The 14653-nt window shown below is 46.0% G+C and overlaps 1 pseudogene across 1 annotated transcript in view; it reads right to left on the bottom strand.

The window, feature by feature from the left end:
• Positions 1 to 6178: 6178 nt before the first annotated feature.
• Positions 6179 to 14653, bottom strand: part of LOC106590734 (cyclic AMP-responsive element-binding protein 5-like) — an 84050-nt pseudogene continuing 75575 nt past the window's right edge. The window contains exons 9-11 of the transcript XR_014379920.1: positions 10816 to 11043; positions 8730 to 8838; positions 6179 to 6623 (exon numbers count right to left, since the gene is read on the bottom strand). The product of XR_014379920.1 is annotated as a cyclic AMP-responsive element-binding protein 5-like (transcript). The remainder of the gene's footprint in view (positions 6624 to 8729; positions 8839 to 10815; positions 11044 to 14653) is intronic.

The following is a 14653-nucleotide window of genomic DNA, read 5'->3' as shown; positions in this document are numbered from 1 at the left end:
TCCACTGGTGTATACTCCGTGTACATTCTAAGGTTCTATGGTTTGTCTGTGCTTCAAAAGGTACATCTGAAGACATTTGAGCCAGTTGAGTAATGTTACAGAACAAGTGCTTTATTCTCCTACTGTAATGTAGCCGCAGTGATATGTAACATCTGTACAACTGCTAAACAAAACGCAGACCATACAATATGCTGTGATGAGAGACACAAACATGTACAAAGTTATGCAGGCAATTATGAATTCATCAATCCATGACGTATAATAAACCGTGGACACGTATCGAAGCGCGGAAATGAACCTTGACGAACATACATTGAGAAGGCTGCAAACAACTGCTAAGCAAACATCATTTACATACATGTACAAAACATCAAAGACTCCTTTCAAAAAGAAAGGTGGTTGCATTACATGTACAGTCAAGATTATAAAAATGAATGACATTCTATACAATATTTATAGTTTTATATTTAAAATGATACATTTATACTTGTATTAATGTGCAGGCATTGTCCTCCACCTCTCTCCCAGAAACCCACAGACACTCATCCTGAACTCACAAACCTGTCTCTTATGTCTGCCTGTACAGTTAGACTAACATGTCTCTTATGTCTGCCTGTACAGTTAGACTAACCTGTCTCTTATGTCTGCCTGTACAGTTAGACTAACCTGTCTCTTATGTCTGCCTGTACAGTTAGACTAACCTGTCTCTTATGTCTGCCTGTACAGTTAGACTAACATGTCTCTTATGTCTGCCTGTACAGTTAGACTAACATGTCTCTTATGTCTGCCTATACAGTTAGACTAACATGTCTCTTATGTCTGCCTGTACAGTTAGACTAACATGTCTCTTATGTCTGCCTGTACAGTCAGACTAACCTGTCTCTTATGTCTGCCTGTACAGTCAGACTAACCTGTCTCTTATGTCTGCATGTACAGTTAGACTAACCTGTCTCTTATGTCTGCCTGTACAGTCAGACTAACCTGTCTCTTATGTCTGCCTGTACAGTTAGACTAACCTGTCTCTTATGTCTGCCTGTACAGTTAGACTAACCTGTCTCTTATGTCTGCCTGTACAGTTAGACTAACCTGTCTCTTATGTCTGCCTGTACAGTTAGACTAACCTGTCTCTTATGTCTGCCTGTACAGTTAGACTAACCTGTCTCTTATGTCTGCCTGTACAGTTAGACTAACCTGTCGCTTATGTCTGCCTGTACAGTTAGACTAACCTGTCGCTTATGTCTGCCTGTACAGTTAGACTAACCTGTCTCTTATGTCTGCCTGTACAGTTAGACTAACCTGTCTCTTATGTCTGCCTGTACAGTCAGACTAACCTGTCTCTTATGTCTGCCTGTACAGTTAGACTAACCGGTCTCTTATGTCTGCCTGTACAGTTAGACTAACCTGTCTCTTATGTCTGCCTGTACAGTCAGACTAACCTGTCTCTTATGTCTGCCTGTACAGTCAGACTAACCTGTCTTCCTTATGCTTGACCTGTGTCTGTCCACTGTTAGAAACACCAGACTATTAGCTGTCATTCCAACAAAACATCAAACAACAATTCCAGTTGAATATGTTGAGGTCAATGCCATATATTCCCCATGATGCAACATGTTTTATTTCAGAACAGTTAAATACTCAAGTAGTTGGTGAAAGTAATAAGCCACAACGTTTAGAGATTCAAAAGAAAATACAAAGTTGATGAAATAAGGCGCTTTGTAGGTGTTTCACTTTTTTGTAATACAGGAAGGCCTTAATACATGTTCAACCTTTCATAAGATCAGTTATTATCACACCTCTCAAACCCACTGTCCGAGCCTTTCTACAAAACCTTTGTGCAACACACTGGAGAAAAAGCGAATGCATGTTTCAAGTTGACCTTATTCATTTAGTTAGCTACCTTTCACAGTGAGCCAAACTGGAGCTGAACAATGTTGTAGTAACAGACATCTGAAAGGTACATGTTTAAAGCTTTTTAAGGAGCACCCTGTGGAGCCCCACCATTAGGCACAGTCACTGCCATGCAGTCAGTCTCTACAGAGAAACAGTCACTGCCATGCAGTCAGTCTCTACAGGGAAACAGTCACTGCCATGCAGTCAGTCTCTACAGAGAAACAGTCACTGCCATGCAGTCAGTCTCTACAGAGAAACAGTCACTGCCATGCAGTCACTCTCTACAGAGAAACAGTCACTGCCATGCAGTCAGTCTCTACAGAGAAACAGTCACTGCCATGCAGTCAGTCTCTACAGAGAAACAGTCACTGCCATGCAGTCAGTCTCTACAGAGAAACAGCCACTGCCATGCAGTCAGTCTCTACAGAGAAACAGTCACTGCCATGCAGTCAGTCTCTACAGAGAAACAGTCACTGCCATGCAGTCAGTCTCTACAGAGAAACAGTCACTGCCATGCAGTCAGTCTCTCTACAGAGAAACAGTCGCTGCCATGCAGTCAGTCTCTACAGAGAAACAGTCACTGCCATGCAGTCAGTCTCTCTACAGAGAAACAGTCAGTCACACAGAGTCTCGCTGGTGTATTGAACCGGGCATCACTGAGACCTCAATATGGCTATTCTACCCTCTGGATATCCCAGAGGTCAAAGTGCATAGACAGCTACATGATGTCTCTCTAACTCACCTGGCTGTAGAGCTGCTTGGCTCACTGCTACTAAAGGATGTAGTCATAGTTACTACTAGTCCTGCTAAAGTATCAACATGTTCAGGGAAAAGTGGAGTTTCTCCCAGACACTGAGCTACGGTCTGTTTAGAGTCCCCCTCCACTAATGGTTTAGGTTTGGATATGGGGAGTGTAAGCTGATCCTAGATCAGTGCTAACTAAGGGGTGACTTGAGCAAGCGTGACAGAGTTGTGGTCAAAACTAAAGTGAATATTGAGCTTTCCTACTGGTTAGGGCTGTTGGAAGATGTGTTGATGGAGAACACACACACACACACACACACACACACCACACACACACCCCCCCCCCCCCCCCCCCTGTCAGCCTGTCTGTGGGAGAGCTGGGTTGGAGAGGTCAGAGGTTAGACAGAAGGTCATCTTATTCCTCCCTGGTCAGTCAGCCAGCTGGTTTTGCCCTTACAGACTAAACTCCCTAACAATACACTGGTCCTCTGTAGGTCAGTTGGTAGAGCATGACACTTGCAACAACAGGATAGTGGGTTTGACTCCCGTGACCATCCACACATAAAGAATGCATACATCACTTCGTGGTTTGAATAAAAGCCTCTGCTAAATGGCATGAAAACACACCAACAGCAGACACAGTGTCCATCAGCGCTACACTCACTGAGACTGGGGGAAACAATGACTTATAAAGGCTTGTTAGCTCAATGGAAAAGTTCATGATGATTAAAAGGTATTTGAAACAATTGACATTCCATTTAGTAATAAAAAAAAAGACAGAGAAGTTCAGGCACGTTGTGATGTTTTGGAAAGCATTCGGCTAAAACTGCTGAGCCTCGTTAGAGATGGTAGTAAGACCTTTTCATTATAAAGGGATAGAAACTCAGCCAATCGTTCTTTAACTGTCAAACACAGACTGACAATCAGACTACAAAAGCATGGAATCAATCAACTCTCTCACCTCATATCTCTCTCTATATGTCGCCTACAGTATGACAACCCCACCTGGGATATTGAGGCAGACAGAGGACAACGCCAGGCTCATATCTGGAATGTTCAGGTCATTTGGAATGTGCCGCTAATTCTGGAAGCCTGGCTGCAGCAACACTAGAACTACACTAAAGGAGATGTCTCTTAAAGCTTTACTTGGTCCTGGAGAGTGGAGGGGTCAGGGGTCAGCCTCCAGGAGAGTGGAGGAGAGAGGGGTCAGCCTCCAGGAGAGTGGAGGAGACAGGGGTCAGCCTCCAGGAGATTGGAGGAGACAGGGGTCAGCCTCCAGGAGAGTGGAGGAGACAGGGGTCAGCCTCCAGGAGATTGGAGGAGACAGGGCTCAGCCTCCAGGAGAGTGGAGGAGACAGGGGTCAGGAGTCAGCCTCCAGGAGAGTGGAGGAGACAGGGGTCAGGAGTCAGCCTCCAGGAGAGTGGAGGAGACAGGGGTCAGGAGTCAGCCTCCAGGAGAGTGGAGGAGACGGGGGTCAGGAGTTAGCCATCCAGGAGAGTGGAGGGGTCAGGGGTCAGCCTCCAGGAGAGTGGAGGAGACAGGGGTCAGCCTAAAGGAGATTGGAGGAAACAGGGGTCAGCCTCCAGGAGAGTGGAGAGGTCAGGGGTCAGCCTCCAGGAGAGTGCAGGAGACAGGGGTAAGCCTTCAGAAGAGTGGAGGAGACAGGGTTCAGGGGTCAGCCTCCAGGAGAGTGGAGGAGACAGGGGTCAGCCTCCAGGAGAGTGGAGGAGACAGGGTTCAGGGGTCAGCCTCCAGGAGAGTGGAGGAGACAGGGGTCAGCCTCCAAGAGAGTGCAGGAGACAGGGGTAAGCCTCCAGAAGAGTGGAGACAGGGGTCAGGGGTCAGCCTCCAGGAGAGTGGAGGAGACAGGGGTCAGGGGACAGCCTCCAGAGCTGCCTCGGCTAGCTGGTGTCACAGTGCAGGGTAATATGGCTGATAGAACAACAATACTAGGATGTATTGCTTCAATTTGAACATATTCTCAACACCGTTCAATCTTTCATTACATGTAACGCCCTCTAAATAGCATCGATGGGTTGCTAGGGTAACAGTCATGGTCCTTTCTAGAAAAAGAGCATAATTCAATAGAAACGCCAGATTCCGGTGCGTAACCAAGTAATAGCATATCATGGCAACAGTTCGACTTGGTTAAAAACAACAACATCAACAACAACAACAACAACGTGGAGGCAGTAGCATCCCACACACTTTCTTAGCTAAGCATCTGATCAAGTACCTGACACTACATACCCTGTATGTTACACATGTAACCAGAACATTACACTATTCAACACAGTAACTATCTGACACATACTTATCTGACAGTGGTACTCAGACTCAGTCTCTGCTAGTCAATCCATCAGTCACAAGCACACATACAAGAGAATCGTCCCAAATGGCATTTACCCATAAGGCTCTGGTCAAAAGTTGTGGCCTTTATAGAGGAAAATGTTCCATTTGGGACGCAGACATAGTCACAGAGGTGACGTTAGGGAGGTCACAGAGGTGACGTTAGGGAGGGTCACAGAGGTGACGTTAGGGGGGTCACAGAGGTGGCGTTCTGAGGCTCATGTCCCATTGCTGTGTCACCACAGTGACCCGGTGAGGGTGTCGGTCTAACAGAGGTATGACATCACAAAAACGCCACACGGGTTAATGCTGCATGAATTGCAAAACTCCCTTTCAACTAAAGTACAAATGTAAAAAAAATAGATAAAAAACATGAGACAAAAATAGAAGACAAATAAGATCGAAGACAAACCCAGAGAACACATATTAGTTAAAAAGGTCTATAAAAATACTACTATAGCTACTGTAGAAAGAGCAGCCCTGCAGGCCTCCGAGGTTTCTCTCCAGAGGTTTCTCTCCAGAGGTTTCTCTCCAGAGGTTTCTCTCCAGAGGTTTCTCTCCAGAGGTTTCTCTCCAGAGGTTTCTCTCCAGAGGTTTCTCTCCAGAGGTTTCTCTTCAGAGGTTTCTCTTCAGAGGTTTCTCTCCAGAGGTTTCTCTCCAGAGGTTTGTCTTCAGAGGTTTCTCTTCAGAGGTTTCTCTCCAGAGGTTTGTCTTCAGAGGTTTGTCTTCAGAGGTTTCTCTTCAGAGGTTTCTCTCCAGAGGTTTCTCTCCAGAGGTTTCTCTCCAGAGGTTTCTCTTCAGAGGTTTCCCTCCAGAGGTTTCTCTTCAGAGGTTTCCCTCCAGAGGTTTCCCTCCAGAGGTTTCTCTCCAGAGGTTTCTCTTCAGAGGTTTCCCTCCAGAGGTTTCCCTCCAGAGGTTTCCCTCCAGAGGTTTCTCTTCAGAGGTTTCTCTTCAGAGGTTTCTCTTCAGAGGTTTCTCTTCAGAGGTTTCTCTTCAGAGGTTTCCCTCCAGAGGTTTCTCTTCAGAGGTTTCTCTCCAGAGGTTTCTCTCCAGAGGTTTCTCTTCAGAGGTTTCTCTCCAGAGGTTTCTCTCCAGAGGTTTCCCTCCAGAGTTTTCTCTCCAGAGGTTTCTCTTCAAGAGGTTTCTCTCCAGAGGTTTCTCTCCAGAGGTTTCTCTTCAGAGGTTTCTCTCCAGAGGTTTCTCTGGACCGGGTCCTGGAGATGGAGGCAGTGTGTGAGGCCGCCCGTCCCGTACTAACAAACAGACAGCCCTCAGAGAGCCAGGCAAGGGGGGGTTAGACCAGGGATGGGATGGGGTTGGGGCTGGGGGTACGGCTTGGGGGCTGGTGGTACGGGTTGGGGGCTGGTGGTACAAGTTGGGAGCTGGGGTTACGGACTGGGGGTACGGGCTGGGGGCTGGGGGTACGGGTTGGGGGCTGGGGGTACGGACTGGGGGGGGTACTGTAGTCTCTCTCTGTCTTGTCTCTAGTGGATGGGGTTGATGTCTGTGCGGTGGTTGGGCAGGCCGTGCACAGTGCTGCCCCCTACAGCTGTGCTGGAGGTGGTGATGTTGTTGTGCTGGATGACCTGCTGCTGGGAGCAGGCTGGGGCCGGGCTGCCTGCTGGACTGCTGTCTGGACCTGAGGGGAAGAGGACAACACACAGGGTGAGGGGATGATTGCTAATGGTGTGTGTGTGTGTGTGTGTGTGTGTGTGTGTGTGTGTGTGTGTGTGTGTGTGTGTGTGTGTGTGTGTGTGTGTGTGTGTGTGTGGTGTGTGTGTGTGTGTGTGTGTGTGTGTGTGTGTGTGTGTGTCATATCTGTGTGAGTGCAGTGCTTGTAGAAACATGAATGGGTGTGTAGTGACCATGAAACCCTCAATAGAACAACTGTCTCTAGATGTCTGTTTAGCCTAAACAAACATGGTCCAACAACCTCCAACAGTTAAAACCCTCTTTATTTTCACCAAAAATAGAATCGTTACATTTCTATGTACAGTATAAACCACTGAACACTGTGTTTTCCAACGAAACATCTATCATATAGTCCTTTCAGATAAATGGAATGAGGCGCGTTGAAAGCACCTCGGCTTCGCCATGTTTGTTGTCTGTCACAACGGTAACACTGCAGCTTTTGAAAAGCCTCCACCAAACCTTTAGTTTTGAAGCACCACTGAACAGGCATTTAACTGCTGCTTCTGAAGCCGGGCTAACATCCATCACTAGGCAACCACAACTGTCAATCAAATGATCTCCATCTGCCTGCGCTCAGACCACTCTCTCCTAAGAAAAGTACTTTGAAGTATGTTAAATACAATCACTGACAAATACATTTAGTAGAAAGAAAACACATCTATCTACCATAAAACAAACTGCTGAAGAACAGCAGCACTTTATTTATTTAACTGGGTAGGTCAGTTAACAACTAATTCTTATTTACAATGACGGCCTAGGAACAGTGGGTTAACTGCCTTGTTCAGGGGAAGAACGACAGATTTTTACCTTGTCAGCTCGGGGATTTGATCTGGCAACCTTTCGGTTACTAGTCCAACACTCTAACCACTAGGCTACCTGCCGCCCCATCAATCAATGTTTATTGTTGTCAGGGAAACAATAGAACATTCTATGCCGAAGCAGAATTCTACTGTCTAAAAAAGTAGACGCTTTGTAAATTGTCTGAAAGGTTATCAATTATCCACCCGTTACTGTAGCTGCGTCCTATGTATGAAAAGGGTCAAATAAACATGCATTAAAAAAACTTTATCCCTTTGAAAACATGTTTGATACATTTTCACAACATACTAGGAGTGACATCTGTACACAGACAGACTGGGCTTATCAATGCAAGTCTCTCCCAGTCAGTCAGTCCAGCCCAGTCTACTCACCCTCTAAACAAGGAGCCATTGAGAGCAGGGCAGTGCGAGGGGAAGTGAGCCTGATTTTCCCCTGCCTGTCTGCTGAAGCCTCACAGCACAGGGAGGGCCTTCTGCCTTCTCCTAATTACATGGAAATGTCACTCCTATCCATATCAGAGGGTGGGGTTCTGATGTCATACTCTGCTGCTGTGGAACAGTCCAATAACCAGCAGGGGGATCGGGACCGGCGGGACGGGACATGGGAGTTTGGACGCCGGTCGGCAGTCTGTGACATCTTTCTTCAGTGGAATCTCTGCAGCGACCAAGGGCTGTGGTTCAGTTCTATGACTCCGGTCCACTTCTGATGGAAAAACAGGCCTCATATTCTGGGGTTGTGATGACCAGTACCAGACTTCCAGGCCAGGTGCTATCCTAGTGCCTCTCTCCCCCACATCCATGAAACAGCGTGGCTCCTGCCAGCATCCGTACACCCTGTGTGATACACATGGCAGGATCCATATGTCCTCATAGTGCAGTGAGTGTGGGACAGGATGTCTTGACAGTCACCACCCTGGACTGAACACCCTAACCTCAGGACTGCTTCTGACTCATACACACAGACACTGTATGGCTGTATGGCTGGAGAACTGGGAAGGTTCTCTATGCAGGTTTAGCTGCATACTCGTGATAAGGCACAGGGATGAGTGTGTGTGTTTCGGGGTTTTGTGTGTGTGTGTGTGTGTGTGTGGTGTGTGTGTGTGTGTGTGTGTGTGTGTGTGTGTGTGTGTGTGTGTGTGTGTGTGTGTGTGTGTGTGTGTGTGTGTGTGTGTGTGTGTGTGTGTGTGTGTGTGTGTGTGTGTGTGTGTGTGTGTGTGTGTGAACAAGCTACTCACTGAGGTAACCTTGGGAGTCTTTCTGCAGAGTGGTGATGGGGCAGTCTTTATGGGTGAGGAGGAGCTGCTTGAGTTGGGTCACCTCGTTCTTCAGCATGGTCACCTCATTCTGAAAACAATCAATCAAATGTGTTTAATAAAGCCCTTTTTACATCAGCAGTTTCCACAAAGTGCTTTACAGTTACCCACCCTACACACATTTTGAGCACAATAAGAGAGATTTACTGTTAGCTGGACTGAGTGATTATCTCTGCTTGGTGAATAAATTCAGCTTTTTTTGTTGTTGAATAGATACTTGATAAAGGCCCATTTTTTATAAAAGGAAAATAGCTTGTTTAAGCCACACTGCAAAACTCACAATAAACATTCTGCATCATTACTGCGATTAAGTTTATTGTCATTGCTAAAACCATGTACAGTTACAGGATTAAGATTTCAATCTTAATTGGAATTTAATAAAACTACGGCAAATAAATGAACCAGCTCGTTATTAGGAATGTCAAAAGAAAGACATCATTTCAGGGGCTGGTTTTGATTTATGGTTGAAAATCTCTGAGTGTCTGCCTCCTAGAACTACAACAAGCCCCTGCGGAACAACAGACTGAACTACAACAAGCCCCTACGGAACAACAGACTGAACTACAACAAGCCCCTACGCAACAACAGACTGAACTACAACAAGCCCCTACGGAACAACAGACTGAACTACAACAAGCCCCTACGGAACAACAGACTGAACTACAACAAGCCCCTACGGAACAACAGACTGAACTACAACAAGCCCCTACGGAACAACTGACTGAACTACAACAAGCCCCTACGGAACAACAGACTGAACTACAACAAGCCCCTACGGAACAACAGACTGAACTACAACAAGCCCCTACGGAACAACAAACTGAACTACAACAAGCCCCTACGGAACAACAGACTGAACTACAACAAGCCCCTACGGAACAACAGACTGAACTACAACAAGCCCCTACGGAACAACAGACTGAACTACAACAAGCTCCTATGGAACAACAGACTGAACTACAACAAGCCCCTACGGAACAACAGACTGAACTACAACAAGCCCCTACGGAACAACAGACTGAACTACAACAAGCCCCTACAGAACAACACACTGAACTACAACAAGCCCCTACGGAACAACAGACTGAACTACAACAAGCCCCTACGGAACAACAGACTGAACTACAACAAGCCCCTACGGAACAACAGACTGAACTACAACAAGCCCCTACGGAACAACAGACTGAACTACAACAAGCCCCTACGGAACAACAGACTGAACTACAACAAGCCCCTATAACTATAACAAGGGAGAGTGGCAGTATGTCTGAGTTTAGTGGAGCAGTTCTCCTCCCAGGTTGAAAGAACATCAAACACATTGAAAGTGCTTGGTCTTCATGATCTGAACTATAGAGAAGCAGAGACGTGTGGATGAAAGGAAAACAACCATTGGTAGAGTTGGAGAAAGAAAGAAGGTCTGGGTTGGAGATGGGTGTTACCTAACTTTTACAAGAGTTGAGCAGCATTCAATTCAATTCACTAAACTTTATTTAGAATGCTGTACATAGTGATGCAGGCACGTACACAGCTCTAGGGGTGCTGGAGCATCTGCACTTTTACCCACTTATGAAAAAAACGGTCCCTTTTGATTAAAATCAAATCTCATTTTATTGGTCACACACATATTTAGCAGATGTTATTGCAGGTGTAGTGAAATGCTGTTTTTTCAAACAAATGACTTTTTATTAAATGTTTAGTGTCTTTTCAGGGAAGGGGGCAGCTGCAGGTCGCCCCTGTCAGTAGCAGAACAAGTGTTTTCACTCTGAGCACCTGCCCCATCAAAGGTGTGTGGCCCTGCAGTAGAGAACATATTTACTACATCTCCCTGCTTTATGGACATAAAAGTCTAATGTGAAGACCTGCAACACGTCCCAAATAGCACCATATTCCCTATATAAGCTCACTACTTTTGACCAGAGCTCTATTGGCCCTATGGGCCCTGGTCAAAAGTAGTGCATTAAATAGGGTGCCATTTGGGACATAACCATCCAGTCCACATAACTCCTACCAGAAGCTGCATGTTGGTCTGGGTCAGCTCTTCAGCCTTCTTCTCCAGTGACACCACCCATACTTTCCTCTTCTGTCTGCATCGCGTGGCCGCCGCTCGGTTTCTCTCCAGAAACTTCCGCCGCCGTTCGTCAGGGTCCTCGTCCACCGTCCGCCTGCGGCGTCCACCGCTAGGGGTCGGAGACTGCATCGTCTGGCTCGGCTGCATCTGCTGGGCCGCCGGCGACAACTAGAGAGAGAGAGAGAGAGAGAGACAGAGAGAGAACAAGGTCACACACACAAAGGGAAAGGGAAAGGGGAGACCTAGTCAGTTGTACAACTGAATGCCTTCAACTGAAATGTGTCTTCCGCATTTACAGGTCACTAAGAAGGACTTCAACCATGTCTCATTTCCATGTTTCATCTACCCTAACATCTCATGAAAGTCTTAACCTAGCTGAATTGGTTGTACCCTCCTGGTTCTAACTTCTACCCTACCTGTTTAAAGTCACTATTCACAGTCCCTACTCTACCTGTTTAAAGTCACTATTCACAGTCCCTACTCTACCTGTTTAAAGTCACTATTCACTGTCCCTACTCTACCTGTTTAAAGTCACTATTCACAGTCCCTACTCTACCTGTTTAAAGTCACTATTCACAGTCCCTACTCTACCTGTTTAAAGTCACTACTCACAGTCCCTACTCTACCTGTTTAAAGTCACTATTCACTGTCCCTACTCTACCTGTTTAAAGTCACTATTCACTGTCCCTACTCTACCTGTTTAAAGTCACTATTCACTGTCCCTACTCTACCTGTTTAAAGTCACTATTCACAGTCCCTACTCTACCTGTTTAAAGTCACTACTCACAGTCCCTACTCTACCTGTTTAAAGTCACTATTCACTGTCCCTACTCTGCCTGTTTAAAGTCACTACTCACAGTCCCTACTCTACCTGTTTAAAGTCACTATTCACTGTCCCTACTCTACCTGTTTAAAGTCACTATTCACTGTCCCTACTCTACCTGTTTAAAGTCACTATTCACAGTCCCTACTCTACCTGTTTAAAGTCACTATTCACTGTCCCTACTCTACCTGTTTAAAGTCACTATTCACAGTCCCTACTCTACCTGTTTAAAGTCACAACTCACAGTCCCTACTCTGCCTGTGTCACACTCTGACCTAGGAGAGCTGTGTTTTCTCTGTTTAGTTAGGTCAGGGTGTGATAGGTGGGTGGACATTCTATGTTTTGTGTTCTATGTTTTGGCCGGGTATGGTTTCCAATTAGAGGCAGCTGTCTATCCTTGTCTCTGATTGGAAGCCATACTTAGGCAGCCTGTTTTTCCCTGTGTTTTTGTGGGATCTTGTTTTTGTGCAGCTGTGTGTGAGCAGCCCCAGAACGTCACGTTTGTTTCAGTTTCACCTGTTTCTTGTTTTGTTCGGGTTCACTAATAAAATATGTGGAACTACCGGCACGCTGCGCCTTGGCTGATTTATGACGGGGAATTCGAAGATAGCACCCGTGACAACCTGTTTAAAATCACTATTCACAGTCCCTACTCTACCTGTTTAAAGTCAGTATTCACAGTCCCTACTCTACCTGTTTAAAGTCACTATTCACAGTCCCTAGTCTACCTGTTTATAGTCACTATTCACAGTCCCTACTCTACCTGTTTAAAGTCAGTATTCACAGTCCCTACTCTACCTGTTTAAAGTCACTATTCACAGTCCCTAGTCTACCTGTTTAAAGTCACTACTCACAGTCCCTACTCTACCTGTTTAAAGTCACTATTCACAGTCCCTACTCTACCTGTTTAAAGTCACTATTCACTGTCCCTACTCTACCTGTTTGAAGTCACTATTCACGGTCCCTACTCTACCTGTTTAAAGTCACTATTCACAGTCCCTACTCTACCTGTTTAAAGTCACTATTCACAGTCCCTACTCTACCTGTTTAAAGTCACTATTCACTGTCCCTACTCTACCTGTTTAAAGTCACTATTCACTGTCCCTACTCTACCTGTTTAAAGTCACTATTCACAGTCCCTACTCTACCTGTTTAAAGTCACTATTCACAGTCCCTACTCTACCTGTTTAAAGTCACTATTCACAGTCCCTACTCTACCTGTTTAAAGTCACTATTCACAGTCCCTACTCTACCTGTTTAAAGTCACTATTCACAGTCCCTACTCTACCTGTTTAAAGTCACTATTCACAGTCCCTACTCTGCCTGTTTAAAGTCACTATTCACAGTCCCTACTGTACCTGTTTAAAGTCACTATTCACGGTCCCTACTCTACCTGTTTAAAGTCACTATTCACAGTCCCTACTCTACCTGTTTAAAGTCACTATTCACAGTCCCTACTCTACCTGTTTAAAGTCACTACTCACAGTCCCTACTCTACCTGTTTAAAGTCACTATTCACGGCCACTTCCCTAAAAACCAAATTATGCCTACGCCACGTGCCCTCCACCTCCCCACCACTTCTTCCCCGTCTGAGGGCGTCAGTCAGTCAGTCAATCAGTCAGTCAGTCAGTCAGTCAGTCAGGAGCAGGTGGGTGGGTGAGTGAGTAACTGGACTGATTTACAGAGCAGCCCTGCCCGCCTTGTTAAAGAAGTGTCAGGCCAGTTTTCCACCGCCCACCTCCACTCAGCCTAACCCTCACAGACACACAGTCAGAAAGAGCCTGCTCTGCCTTCTAAAAGCCCTCAGTTTGCCCACTGACTGGTCCTGACATATACTTGGCATGGGTCAAGTGCTTTCAGTCCTCAGATCATTGCCGTTTTTAGGAGGAAGGTGGAAAATACAAGTTGCTTTGATGGCGGCTGTGTATACAGCCAGTGTTGTTGTAATGTTTTAATGGTACAGAAGGATATATTTGGAACATACATGGGGGGGGGGGGTCCTGATGGCTCAACAGTGAAATATACATTAATGGTCTTAGTTAACCTTTGGACTTATTGTAATTTACATCACTAACTTCCATGTCAACATCACAACATCAGTCCTGGGACAAATGTTTGAATCAATGTCAAATATAGGTGAAAACCAAAGACAATAACAGTATGTATTGTTAGTTGATGCTAGGCTGTGTGTTCTGTCAGGTCTCCATGACTAGTGCTAATAACCCAGTCTTATAGGCTTACAACACCTAGAACATGTTGTGACCACTGGACTGACTGACTGAAGCCCTGGTCTGTACATTATCATAACCCTACAACACCTGGAACATGTTGTGACCACTGGACTGACTGACTGAAGCCCTGGTCTGTACATTATCCTAACCCTACAACACCTGGAACATGTTGTGACCACTGGACTGACTGACTGAAGCCCTGGTCTGTACATTATCCTAACCCTACAACACCTGGAACATGTTGTGACCACTGGACTGACTGACTGAAGCCCTGGTCTGTACATTATCCTAACCCTACAACACCTGGAACATGTTGTGACCACTGGACTGACTGACTGAAGCCCTGGTCTGTACATTATCCTAACCCTACAACACCTGGAACATGTTGTGACCACTGGACTGACTGACTGAAGCCCTGGTCTGTACATTATCCTAACCCTACAACACCTGGAACATGTTGTGACCACTGGACTGACTGACTGAAGCCCTGGTCTGTACATTATCCTAACCCTACAACACCTGGGACATGTTGTGACCACTGGACTGACTGACTGAAGCCCAGTTCATATGTTATAGCAACCTAACAGAGTAAAGGCCTAAACTCCCCAAACGAGTGCGTGTGAGGTATTTAAGATTAGACTGATCTGCAGCTGACCCTCCTGACCGCTGAGACTGACCTGCAGCTGACCCTCCTGACCGCTGAGACTGATCTGCAGCTGACCCT

The sequence above is a fragment of the Salmo salar genome, chromosome 02 (assembly GCF_965601325.2).
Source record: "Salmo salar chromosome 02, fSalSal1, whole genome shotgun sequence".
Classification (NCBI taxonomy): domain Eukaryota; kingdom Metazoa; phylum Chordata; class Actinopteri; order Salmoniformes; family Salmonidae; genus Salmo; species Salmo salar.
The sequence above is the reverse complement of the archived record's forward strand: the minus strand, read 5'-3'. Positions and strand labels throughout refer to the sequence as shown.